This window comes from Tupaia chinensis, unplaced genomic scaffold (assembly GCF_000334495.1).
Source record: "Tupaia chinensis unplaced genomic scaffold, TupChi_1.0 Scaffold139871_1, whole genome shotgun sequence".
In the NCBI taxonomy this organism is placed as follows: domain Eukaryota; kingdom Metazoa; phylum Chordata; class Mammalia; order Scandentia; family Tupaiidae; genus Tupaia; species Tupaia belangeri.
The window spans coordinates 791957-801484 of record NW_006199750.1 but is presented as its reverse complement, the minus strand read 5'-3'; the positions used below and the strand labels follow the sequence as shown (position 1 = coordinate 801484).

At 40.1% G+C, this 9528-nt stretch overlaps 1 protein-coding gene and 1 pseudogene across 1 annotated transcript in view; one reads left to right on the top strand and one right to left on the bottom strand.

Moving 5' to 3' along the window:
• Positions 1-9528, top strand: part of IQCM (IQ motif containing M) — a 472102-nt gene that overhangs the window by 86655 nt on the left and 375919 nt on the right. The window lies entirely within an intron of this gene.
• LOC102499002 (receptor of activated protein C kinase 1 pseudogene) lies at positions 524-1789 on the bottom strand (annotated as a pseudogene).

Genomic DNA, 9528 nt, shown 5'->3' with positions numbered 1-9528 from the left:
ATTTTTCAATATAAATATTTTATTTAACATTTTATTTAAATATAAAACATTTATATTTAAATATTTAAGACTTTATAAATTAAAAATATTTAAAATATTTAAATATAAAAATATTTAGGTACTTACAATATTTTTGATGATAGCGATACTAGAATTATCCATACAGCAGTTGCTTTTATTTCACAAACCTTTGTGAGATTCTATCTAATGTTCCAGATTAGGGCAGGAGCATTTCAGCTCCTGATGCTTCTCAAAGCTTCTTTCTCTTTTAATCTCTTTAAAATCATACCTTTCACATGTACGTTTGCATTCATCCTCAATTCAGCCTACAAAAAATATAACTCTCTGCAAATATTTATTTTGCCAAATCAGGATTTTGCATCTGCTTATCTATCTTTCTAACTAATAGTTTAATATGCAGTCTTGAATGTTTTGTCCTTTCTGATGTGGAAAAATTATGCTGTACTGGACATCAGTCAGCATAATGCATTGTTCATGTTCTTTCTTTCTTTCTTTTTCAAAGTCATAAAACTGGTTTTATTTCTAAAGCTCTGCTATTTCTAGCTGATATGATAGTCACCTGCCACACTTGCACCAGGTTGTCTGTGTAGCCAGCAAAGTCTGGCCATCAGCAGACCAGGCCAGAAACGTGCACTGGGGTGGCTCTGCCTTGCTGCTGGTACTGATAACTTGCTTCAGTTCCTGCCCTAAGTCCCAGATCTTGATGTGGGACCTATGGCAGCAGTCGGTAGTGATTGGGGTTAAAGCGTAGGGCATTAATGTTGTCCCCACCATCAAGCATATAAAGACACTTGCCTTCATTGAGATCCCACAGCATGACCTAGCCATCCTTGCCCCAGAAGCACAGAGGGATCCATCTGGAATGACAGTCACAATGTTCAGGTAGCCTGTGTGGCCAATGTGGCTGGGCTTCAGCTTCCACTTAGCCAGATTCCACACCTTAACCAGCTTGTCCCACCACAGGAGACGATGATAGAATTACCACTGTTGGATGAGAAGCAGACACAAGACGCCACTCTGAGTGGCTCTCATCTTGCACAGTGTACTTGCACACCCCCAGAGTGTTCCACAACTTGATTTTTTTTTTTTTTAGAGGTTTTTGCTATAGGGCATGTGTGCTTGCCAGAAAGACAGAGAGAGACAGAGACAGAAAGTGAGAAATTCCCCCCACCCCCAGGGGGGAATGGCCATGTCACAATCCCTTCTCCTCTGTTCTCCCCTTGGGATCTTGAGCACACATGCAATGTACCTGGTGTGAGTTTAAGCCACCAGGTCCGGGACTCAAACCGTGGTCAACTACAACTACATGGAAGTTCAGCGACATAGCCATTACACCAACTGCTGGTCCCAGCAACTTGATGGTCTTATCTCAAGGTCTGCCAATTGTCAGAGTAGAAGGCTACACTCAGCACATCCTTAGTGTGGCCTACAAACCATCTCGTTGTGGTACCTATTGTGAGATCCCAGAGGTGAGGGTTCCATTCTGGGAGCCTGAGAGGGCAAACTGACCATCCATGGAGATGACCACATCACTGACAAAGTGAGAGTGGCCCCGCCAGGGCACGCTGCAGAATGCCATTGTTGGTTTCATTTTGCACATGATGATGGTCTTGTCTCGAAAAGTGAACAGTATCATGTCTAGGAACTGCAGGGTGGTGGCAGTCTGGGTTACCCAGCCATTGTAGCCCTTCAGGGTGTCATGAAGGATGATCATCTGCTCGGTCATGGCAGCAGTGGGTGTGAGTGTCACCGCTGAGACCAGGATGGTACTGGATAGCTCACAGAAGAGCTCCAGGACCTCATGTTATGTCTTTCTGATGATGACAGTGATGATGATAAACTGTATAAATACAAAGTCATAATATATATATATATATACATATATATATATATACACACATGTATACACATGTGTATGATTTTTTTGAGAGATTTTTGCTATAGGGCACATGTGTTTGCTTGAGAGACAGAAAGCGAGAAATCACCCCCTGGGGAGATGGCTACATTGCAGTCCCTTCTCCTCCACTCTCCTTTCAGGATCTTGGGCACTCCTGCACACATGCCTGATGTGAGTTTCAAGTCATTGAGTCCAGGACTCAAACTGTGGTCAGCTACATGGTAGTCCAGTGACACAACCATTATGCCATCTGCTGGTCCCAGAAAGTCATATTTTTATGATGAAGGCCAATATTAGGTTAAATTTAATTAGATTTTAATCTCGTTCATTGAATGTACTCTGTAGCCTTTGTTATTTAATCTCATATGGACCTCTGTGTGTGTGTGTGTGTGTGTGTCTGTGTGTGTGTGTGTGCATGCATGCACTCGTGTTTGCACACATTCACACACCCTATGTAAACGTGTATATAAATTTGTCATTTTTACTAAAGTGGCTAGTGAAAACTGCTGCACGGCAGAAATTAATGTCTCTGAGAACCCTTATTAGGAGTAATTAGGAAAGGTGATTTAAATAAAAAAGTATTTTGGGACTTGTCTGTTACAGGTTATAAAGGTCTGTGGAGAACCTTGTCCCTGAGTTACAACTGAATGGGCTTTTTATAAATTAATCTGAACTAGAAATTATTTTTTCAAATCCCTCATGTGAAACTGTACCTAATAGTTATTAAATAACAAAGTGATTAAATGTAATTGCCCTCCGGGCATTGATTGTCATCCAGAGAGGGCCAGAAGCAGAGCCTACCAGATCAAGAATCCTTAGTAATATAGAAATAGTGTAGTCTTTGTCCTCAGTCTCCCGTCGTCTTAAGGAAGGGGGTGCTCTCCTCATCGCATCTTGTTTTGCTTCTTAGTTTTAAACTCATATACTCCTCAAATTTCCCTACCATGAAGAACTTCCCTGTCACATTGTTTTTTAAGCTCTAAAACAGAATTTTAAAATTTCACCATGTAGTTTTTCTCAATATTTTATTCAAAATTTTCTTAAGTGTCTTACTTTTATAACTTTTTATTTGGTTATACTGATTAATAATGTTTTTTTTTTTTTTCGGGGGAGGGGGTCTGTCCTCCCTAAATGTGAGAGCGATTATCCTGCCTTCTTTCTCATCTTTTTTCTTTTTTTCTCTTTTCTTCTTGAGTATGCCCAGACTTTTTACCTTTTAATTATAAAGCCTATCTGGGGAATCCTGTGTTGTAAATTGTTAAATTTTTAAAACCCGCGATCTCTTGTCTTTCACTTTCTTAAAGTGTCACCGTCTTTCCTATACATGTTGCCTCAATTGATGATTAAGCCTTGGCAATGGAAATCAGGTCCCCAGTTACCTTAGCTAGCAGGCTGCTTCTTTTAAGGGTACATCTCCCTCCAAAAAGTAACATCAGTCTTATTGTAAAGGTCTGAATTTTCACTTTCATAGCATGTATCTATTTTATTTTTATTCATGAGAGAAAGGGTGTACATGCTGTGACTCCTCTTTCCTTGATCTTGGCACCCGTGTAGTGCACCCAGTGTGTTTCCGGATTGACTTTGGATCCAAACCCGTAGTCAGACATGTGGCTTCCAGCACTGTCCAGTACAATACTGCCTGTGCCACCATGGCTGGGCCAGAATGTAACTTTTTTTTTTTTTAAGTTTGCTTTCTTCATGATAGAGACTAGCATGTACAAGTGCATGAGAGAAAGAGAGAGGCACCCTTGGCTGGGTTTCATCATGCCACGATCCCACTTCCCCAGCTCTCCTTGTTAGCATCTTGGGCATGTGCACATGCACCTGGTGTGGCTTTGAACCAACCCAGGATCGGAACCTGCAGTTGGCCATTGTGCCTCCAGCATAGCAGTTCAGTTAGTTATTGACACTGCCAGTGGGCTAGGCTGAACGTGTAACTATTTTAAAACAAATATTATATGTTAATTTTTTTCTATGATTAATTCTATAATATGAGAATTCGATGTCCCAGAAAAGAGGCTGTATCACACTGGAAGTCAGCAGCTAACCTAGATTTGGCACATATATTTCTGGAGAAGAGGCTTTTCGTACTACTAATAAAAATCACTGTAATGTATAGCTACCTCAGTTGTTTTACAAATAGTTTTTGAACACTTGTACTTCAGGCAGTTCTAGGAACTGTGAGAGATACGATAATTCAGACAGGAATATTACCCTTAAGACTATGGTAGTGTAGTATGGGAAACAACATGTGTGCACAAATGGCCATGCTACAAGAGTTAAAAGGACAAGTTTCATGAAGGAGCAATAGTGTAAGTGCAATGGGATCCTTAGGGGAGAAGGGTGTGGGGGATAAGGAGAAAATTTTGTGAGGAAAGAAGCATTCGATGTGTCTATAAGCACTTGGACTTTGATGAAAAGAGATCCATGAATAGATCCATGATTAAGGGAGATTTTTTTTTAATTGCCAGAAAGTGCATGTGCTTGCCAGAGAGAGGGGTGGGGGGGTGGGGAGAGGGAGAGGGAGAAAGCATTGCTCAATGAGATGTGATCATCTGCAGTCTCCATTTCTCCATGCTGCCAGGATCTGGGGCATGCATATGCACCTGGCATGTTTTTCAAGCCATCAAGACTGGACTCCAATCACAGTCAGTCATGTGGGATCTAGCTTCCTTAACCTAGGTTATGGGGAGGGCCCATTCTTTTCTCTCTCTCTCTCTCTCCCTCTCTTTCTTTTTTGAAGTTTAGTAATGTATGTGAAGGAAGAGCTGGATTATGTATTATTGATTTGGTTTTAAGAATTCTTATTCAATTGTACATCCTGGCTTTACATCAGAGGTAATGTTGGCCAAGGAATAGACAGAATGGTAGTAGTTCTACGTTTTGTGGTTTTAGAGAAATCAATCCTTATCAGGAAAGCTTTTTAACAAAATCCTCTGTCCACTAATACCTGATGTCTTCTTAAATATATTCGCTAAATGCAAATGATCACTGCCTTGATACTTTTCCCTCTGTTAAAATATGAAACCTCTGGGCATAACCCAAAAGCCTGGGCAGGGAAAAGATATCTCCAAGGGGAAGAACATTTTTGGAAGAATATCTAGGACAAAATTGGTATTTTTTTTTTTTTGGCTGACTTTACACTTTTACCTATCCTGTTTTTAAATATTTCAGAAATATGTCAAATAAAAGAAAACATATGTATATGTATATTTATGTCAGAAGGTATGTATATAACTATAATACACTGCATTCATTGATAGTTTTTTTATATTTTAATAAAAGTTAATATTCATCATTTCATGCCTAAAAGGTATTTTCTAGCACGTGAAATCAGGAGCCAGATCCTCTGTTGGTAGTTGGATTAGAATTTTTTTTTTCTCTTTGTGGAGGAAGATTGGCTGTGCTGTCGTAATGAATACCTTGATTTCTGCTAATGAGCTATTCAGATACATAAAAGAACAATTAAGTTCACTCTCAGCCTTCTGCTATATTATTTTCATCTTGTATAAATAGTTCTTAATAAAGTCATTTTGTTCTAAATTGATTTTATTTTATGTTGTACTAGCTTTTTACCTAGAAAGGAAAATGCTTGAAGAGATAGCATATGGTTACCTTATGCTGAGCTCCACTCGCCTCTTCCATTAGTGTCTATCTTGCTCTTCTCTGTGGTCTTTCTTTCCATTCTCCATTATTTCCTCTCCATGTAGGACCCATCACTTTATGCTGCTCTTTATTGTTTGGTTTTCTTGGTTGCCCTGACTTACCTCTGTCTATTTGGTCCACTCAGCACCCTAACAAAGCTGTCAATCTCTCTCCTTATTCTCCTTGGTCTTTTGTCCCTAATATTGTCTGTTTGCCTGCCCTCCTTTCTTCTGTCTTTACTTCTTCCTTTTGTGGTATCTAGAACCTAAAGGCTTGTGTATTTTGTTAATATTTACAAAAGGACCAGCTTTTGTTTGGTTGACAGTCTCTGCTGTTATTTTGCAGTTGTTTGTTTTATTATGCCAGAAAGAATGCACTCACCAGAGACAGAGAAATGGGGGTCAGGAGAGGGAGAAAGTACCTCTCTTAGGGAACGGTCTTGCTGCAATCTCTTTTCCATCTCTCCCTCCTCTTGGGAACATACACAAATAGACTGATGTGTTTCTCAAGCCACCTGGTCTGGCCTCGATCTGCCCAGTCGACCATCCCATAGTGGGATCCAGCTGCTTCAACCACCGTGCCCCTGGCTGGTCCTCACGTGTTGTAATCTCTCACTCTATCATTTTGTTTTATTGTTTTATTCATGATATGGTGTGTGCACGTGAACGAAAGAGAGTGAAAGAGAGAAAGATGAGCACCATACTGTGTTCCTTTCCTCCAGTCCGCTAGCCTGTTTGATCTTAGGCACTTGCAGACTGGCCCAGCATGTTTCAGGCTGGTCCGGCCCAATATTCTATCTGGATCGCTGTGTGAGCTCCAGCTTCCCTTCAGTAGCTCAATACTGCTGTGCCCTAGAGTCAGCCCTCGATTCATCCTTTGTATCTTTTGATGGTTATTTCAACCTTTTTTTTTTCCTATCTTTTTTTTTTTTTTTTTTTTTTTTGCCAGCTTCTGGGAAATTCCTCAGTGTTACTTCATCATTCTGTTATACTGTGTCAATCTAGATTTTATTCTGTACATTGAGCCTATAAAATTTTTTTTCAAAGAATATATTTTTATTTAAAGGGTTCTGATTTTTTTTTCATGTTGCTATTTTCTTTCTGGTTGCTTTGTGTCATATTTTATATTCTTTTGTAGAAATATTATTTCTTCCTGTCTCTTGGTAGAGTTTTACTCTACTTATTTTTAATTCTTTTTCATATTCTTTTATTGTTTTCATTTCCTATGAAGCGAATTCCAATTCCAACTGTTGATATTATTGGCTTTCTCTCCTAGTGTTGGTTTTGGACATGCATTCTATAATTTTAACTTTATCTTATAATAATTTTCTGTAGAGGAGAGCATTTTATTATACGTTTATATTTTATTGACTTTTACACCCATCACTTTCTGATTCACAGTATTTTAGTTGCCACTGTTACTCAGCTCAGAACCAGATTTTCATTTTTTTTTTTGTAAGAGAGATTTTTGCTATAGGGCATGTGTGCTTGCTGGAAAGAAAGAGAGACAGGGAGACAGAAAGTGAGAAATCATCCCCCTCCCAGGGGGGATGGCCATGCTGTAATCCCTTCTCCTTCATTCTCCTATCGGGATCTTGGGCACACACAAACATGTGCCCAGTGTGAGTTTAAGCCACCAGGTCTGGGATGTGAACTGTAGTCAACTACATGGGAGTCCAGTGATGTAACCATTACACCATCTGCTGGTCTGAAGAACTGGATTTTATATTGAGCCCTTGGGGTCCCTGCCTCTGTGATACTGAAGACATTTGCAGTTCTGTTTCTGAGCCAGTGGCTGGCATAGCTGGGTTCTGTTGGTGAAACGTGTCTATGTGCTCTGCCTCTTCAAAAGTGGAGCTTTAGATAAGCCCTTGTTTAAGCAGCAGTTGGAAATTGTATATATACCTCTTTTCAGCCAGTGACCCTGATCCTCTATTGTACACGCTGAGTTCTGGTTATCCCAGTGAAGCTGAATTCCAGTTGCCTCTGCCTGCTCACTGGAGTTAAGATGGCATCCATGGCTTCAGTCCTATCAGCTCTCTGCCTTTGTGTTCTAGTTTTGTGGCCCTAGAAGATGACTAAAAGCATATCCCTGACCTGACTTATCCCTATTTCATTCCTTAGGGAAAAGCTTTCAACCACTGATGCATTAAAGAGAGGTGATTTGGGATCAGCAGTTGGCAACATAATGGCTATGTCGCTGAACTCCCATGTAGCTGACCGTGGTTCGAGTCTTGGACCTGGTGGCTTAAACTCATGCCGGGCGTGTGTGTGTGGGTGCTCAAGATCCTGAGAGGAGAATGGAGGAGAAGAGATTGCGGCATGGCCATCCCTCCTGAGGGGTGATTTCTCCATTTCTTTCTCTCTGTCTGTCTCTGTCTTTCTGGTGAGTGTACATACCCTATAACAAAAATCTCTCCAAAAAAATGAGAGAGGTGATTTGATATTTGTTGCTTAAAATGTTATTTCTCCCAGGTTTTTTTATATAGATGCTAGGTGTAATAATGTACTTAAGAGTAGAATTTATTACTAAGCTCTACCATGCATGCCATGATCTTGGAATTCCCTGTGTTTCTTTTTGTTTATGTTGACCCATAGGACCTCTCTTTCCTTCCTTATGTTCTCTGGTCTTTCTTTACTGTACCCACTTACCTGAGTCTGTTGCTTGTCCTGTTTCTCAGAGAATTCCTTTTCCTTCTTGTTCAAAACAGAGGCAATACCTAACATCTCAGGTTTATATCTCCAACTTAGAAGGACACTTGAGAGGAAGTACAGATACAGTAGCGAGTACTTCCCAGGGCCACCTAAGCTCCGTGCTAAATGTCCTCACACATTCATTCATCAGGTCTCACAGCAGCACTGTGAGGTATAAAGATTATTGTTGTTATTCATATTTTATGGATAAAAGAGCTTAGGCTGGGAGAGTTAAGTAACTAGCTGTCCTAATTTATGTGGAACTGAGGCAGCTTTCTGGACGTAAAGATCTTTAGTTTTAAAGCAAGAAGGTGCTGGGCAAACAGGAACAAGTTGGTCACTCAAGGCCTAAGGTCAGTGATTAGGAAATAACTAAGCCTGGGCTTGAACCCAGGCCTATCTGAGCCTGAAGTCTTTGCTGTTCACTATGCTGCTATATTGTCTCCATTAGGACAAAGTCAAGAAAAGGGTTGAATGAGAGTTGGTTGCCAGTAAAGATGGGAGAGAATTCATGGAGGGCAAATACCATTTCCTGGAAGAATTTCAGAAGAGCTGTGTTTGAGGAGTCAGGAGAACAAAGTTTTGGAGACCTTAGGTCACTCACAAATAGGGTATTAAGTTGAAATCATATCCTCATGCTGTTCTTTCCTCACCTGTAGAACAAGAGTTTTACAAGAAGACAACTCAAAATATTCTTCCCATTTTTCAATTGTATTTGAAACTGTCTTTTAAATATAAACTCTTTGAGCTGACTCTGTGGTCTGGTGGTTAAGGCAGCTGGATTCCACATGGCCCAACATGCCGAGCATACGTGTGTGAGTGCTGAAGGGAGGGAGAGATGGAGAAGGGATTGCAGTGTGTCGATCCCCCATGGGGGTGCTGTCCTCCTCTCCCTCTTGCTATGTCTGGCAAGTACATGCTCCCGCCGGGCGGCAAAGGGTGGACGTTTACCTTTTACAAATAAGTCTATTATGTTATATTTCTCCAAGACCATCTCAGAGCCCATAAATATTAGTTAGTTTTAGAAGATCACAGAGAAAAAAAGAAAACTGAACATGGAAGCTGATATTTATAGTATTTTATGCTTTACTCAGATTTCCAGCTCTAGCTCTTTAATATCAGAATTTCTGAGCACGGCATAATTCTATTGAAACAGTTTAACAGTTTTGACCTTTAATTTATTTTTATTTAATTTGTTGTAATTAACTTTATGGTGTTTTCATTGTCATCTTTAACTGTTTACATAGTGTCCCAAACATCTCAGCAGGCACC